The sequence below is a fragment of the Etheostoma spectabile genome, unplaced genomic scaffold, assembly GCF_008692095.1.
Source record: "Etheostoma spectabile isolate EspeVRDwgs_2016 unplaced genomic scaffold, UIUC_Espe_1.0 scaffold333, whole genome shotgun sequence".
In the NCBI taxonomy this organism is placed as follows: Eukaryota; Metazoa; Chordata; class Actinopteri; order Perciformes; family Percidae; genus Etheostoma; species Etheostoma spectabile.
In genome coordinates, this window is record NW_022605586.1 from 613,694 (window position 1) to 617,966 (window position 4,273).

Sequence of the window (4,273 nt, forward strand, 5' to 3'; positions counted from 1 at the left end):
GGGGGGGGGGGGTGTTCTAAAGACAGACTGTTACCTGTGAAAAAGGGGTGCTCTGAAAACAACCCCATTGGCAATTAGTAATTTCCACCCATAGACCATAACGCTCTATGCTTTCACCTGATGAAATGAAATAACACAGCAAAAAATCGACCAATCTGAATTTTGGTCGAGCCAGAACGTATCGACCAATAAATCGACAAGTTGACTGGGAGATTACAGCCCTACCTAATACTGTATCTGACGTCTCTTTCATATAGACCTTAGTGGTCCCCTAATACTGTATCTGAAGTCTCTTTTGTATAGACCTTAGTGGTCCCTAATACTGTATCTGAAGTCTCTTTCATATAGACCTTAGTGGTCCCCTAATACTGTATCTGAAGTCTCTTTTGTATAGACCTTAGTGGTCCCCTAATACTGTATCTGAAGTCTCTTTTATATAGACCTTAGTGGTCTCCTAATACCAGGGTGGCTACAGGTATTAACAAGTTAAATTTAAGACTTTTTAAGACTTTTTAATACCAATTCTATGAAATTTAGACCAAATTTACGATGAAATACAAAGTGGAAATACAGTATCTTTCCAAGTAAACACAAAATAACAGTTGGTAAAATAACAATAATCTGTTGAGTTTAAGAACATTGAGTTAATGTGTGTAATCTAAAAGCATAACACAAAAAAGTAATTGCTGTCCTAATTTATATTATTACAATATTTTCAGAACATTTGGGTCCCTTGAACAAATAGTTATAACATCAAGTGAAATAACATCAAGTGAATATTTAAAAAAAACACTGTTCCTTTTGAACAAAACAAATAATTAAATGCCAATTTCCAGCTGCTTTTAAAATGCAAAGACTCATATATGATTTGTGCCTAACAGACAGAGAGAGAGAGAGAGAGAGAGAGAGAGACTCAGATGGATGGGTTGCAGTTTGTGGAGGACTCATCATGGAGAGAGAGTAGACAGCAGTGTGTATGAGTATTTTGCGGTGTGGGAATGTGTGTGTGTGTGTGTGTATCTATCTATAGGTGTGTTTTCAGGTCTCCATGTGACCAATTTTTGTTCAAGTTTTGATGTCTACTCCTGAGCTTTTGTGAGTATACTTGGAAAATAATTATATACTATAATAACAAAACAGTGACTTTGCACTTGAGAAGCCTTCCCAAAAGAGTGTCCTTACCAATTTATAACGATACACGCACATACAAGTCCAGCTGTTTGCTTTTGGTTGTCTGGCTCAATGTCTCGTCGAACATAATTACAAACGCACCGCATTTTTGGACTTCTGTGATGAGGTCTTTTTTTACATATGGCGCCAATCCAAATTTAGCCACGTATCTGGTCTTGTCTTTTCCAGAGGTAAATGACTGTACAAGCCTTGAATCTGGAAGCATTGCTTGGAACACTTCTTCAGTCCCGTCATTTGACCTGTATGAATTGTGTCTTGTCACGGTCCTCAGCCCGGAGTGTTGGCGTAGAGCCACAAACTGCTCGTAGGTTAGCTGGCGTTGTTGCTGTAGATTTCCCGCATAACATCTAGCGTTGTAGCGTTGACATCATTGCTAGCGGTGGAGAAGAAACTAGCGATGGCGGGGTGCTGGCGTGCCTTTACGAGGCTAGTCTCTGTGTTTTTTGCTTTGTACATGCGATTCCACCGCTCTGATCCCCATTAGCCCAAGTTTGAAAATCTTCCGCCACATAACGCGTTCGCTTCATCAGCATCTTCAGGCACCGACCATAACCAAGGATACTCGTTGTTTTCAAGCCACTTGTCACTGAACTTGCATTTCCCCGTGTTTCTAGACGGCTATCAACAATTGCTGTATCACCTGCATGCTGCGAAATTACGAATCCCGCGAAATAACAAATCTCACTGACTACGGCCACGTCAACACCCGCCCACGAAGCAGCTTGATTGGTTGGAGTGGTGTGAGGTTAGGATAGCCGATTGTCAGGGGATAGGACATGTACAAATGGGTTTATGTTACCGCGACAACGCAGCGCAAAGCCTACCGGAAAAAAATATTCAACAACAGATTGCCTGCATTTTCGCCGTGACTGACACAACATATTTAAGACCTACCCGATCTGAATTTAAGACAATTTAATGCTTTTTAAGGCCTTAATTTTAGGAAACGTGATTTAAGACTTTTTAAGGACCCGCGGCCACCCTGTAATACTGAATCTGAAGTCTCTGGTATATAAACCTTAGTGGTCCCCTAATACTGTATCTGAAGTCTCTTTTGTATAACCTAGTGGTCCCTAATACTGTATCTGAAGTCTCTTTTATTTAGGCCTTAGTGTCTCCTAATACTGAATCTGAAGTCTCTTGTATATAAACCTTAGTGGTCCCCTAATACTGCATCTGAAAGCCATGTTGTCTCTCTCTCATGGGGGGGGCGGGCAAATTCTCTGGGCGGGCAAAGCAGAGAAAGGGGAGGAAACCTTGCCCTTTATAACCTCATAAGGGGAAGATTCCAGATCGGCCCAGCTGAGCTTTCATTTTCTCAAAGGCAGAGCAGGATACCCAGGGCTCGGTTTACACCTAGCACCATTTCTAGCCAAATGTTCTAGGCTGGGGGGGAACTCGTATTAATGTTAAAAAAACTCACAAAAGGGACATTTTCATGCCATAGAGCCTTTAAGACATTTTGGTACAAATTCAACAACTATGCAACTATCTATTCATTCAATTTGTGTAAATCTACTGCTTCTAACACAGATTATCTAATCATAATGTCCAAACGCTCTGAACGTATTCCCCGTGAGAGAAGAGAGTTAGTTGTCACATTTCACAGAGGTTGGTTCTGTGCTCTCACTCTGCAGATATTTTGGGAGTTATGCATTTGAATATTTATGAAAACCTGTTTGCCGAGCCTTGAGTCAAGAGAGGTGTTAATTGTATTTTCATTAATACTTAAAGAGACAGGCCTGCTAACTCAAGAGGGATGAGAAGGGTGACATCACAGCGCCAGAGCCGCAACTAACAATCATATTCATTGTTGATTAATGTTCTTCTGGATACAACGTGGCATCATGACTTCACGTAAATATACACGCCGACTTCCAAGTGGCGTGTTACCGCAAGGAGAACGCTATGGTTTGGTGTAGGAAAAGAAGAAACTGACGGTTGAGTTTAGGAAACGTGACATGCGGGTGAGTTTCCAAGATGACGTCCTTAAATGGGTTTTTGTGTGTCTTTGGGGGGATATAATATATATTTCCCTATAATTGCAGGGAAATACCACGAATAATACATCATAATAATGTACAATGTACAACAATCATACATGTTTTTTTTTTCTTCTCCCTCAAGCCGCCTACACATGAAAGCGCAGGTATTAGTCATTAAGGATGGCAAGGAAGCTATTTACCGTTGCCAAATAACGGCATGCTGTAATCTCATTGGTTGCGCTTTGGAAAGGTCAGCAGCAAATGGGTTAAATTGGAAATTTTTTGCATGAGAATCACCAGACGCCTCCCGATACAATATCATCACAATAATTATGCCACGATACAATATTATTGCGATTTTAAATTGCAATATTCTGCGATTAATTTCAATTTATAAGCTTTTTTCCAACTTCTAATTTTTCCCAATTTAAAATGACGTCGCCAAAAGGAAACTCTGTCAACATCTGTTTTATCTAAAAAGAAATATTTCAATGTTTGTTCATCTCACTTCAATGTTATTGCTGCAAAATGGGACAAACTGACCAACACATGTAGAATATATATAATAACTAGTAAAAGATCCATACTTGGCGCCTGTGTATCAATACAGTATTGCCACTTAAAATATCGCGATACTATGCTGTATTGTTTTTTCCCCCCGCCCTTAACGAATATAAGCTGATATAGTAAGATATACAGTTATAATCTATCTGGGTTTTTGAGTATTTGGTTCCTCATTAAGAGATAAAAAATTTACTTTGAATAAAGCAGATCGAGTTTAAATATGATTGTCTGTATAATAATAATGTGTAAGTTCTACTAATAATTTATACTCTTTATTGATCCCTTATGGGGAAATGACAATTTACACTCTGTTGTTATTACACACTATTCACAGGCCTGAACTACACACACATGCTCAGGTCCTATACATGCAGTAATGGAGAGATGTCAGAGTGCTGGGGAAGGGGGGTCAGTGCCTTGTTCAAGAGCACCTTGGCAGGAAGTGAACTGGAGCCTCTCCAGCTACCAGTCCACACTCCGTACTATGGGGACTTGAACCAGCAACCCTGTACAGGCCAAAAGTTTGGACACAC

At 40.0% G+C, this 4,273-nt stretch overlaps 1 protein-coding gene across 1 annotated transcript in view; it reads right to left on the bottom strand.

Moving 5' to 3' along the window:
- The window catches only part of LOC116686209 (abl interactor 2), a 110,794-nt gene that overhangs the window by 80,060 nt on the left and 26,461 nt on the right, over nucleotides 1–4,273 (bottom strand). The gene's annotated exons all lie outside the window — the stretch shown is intronic.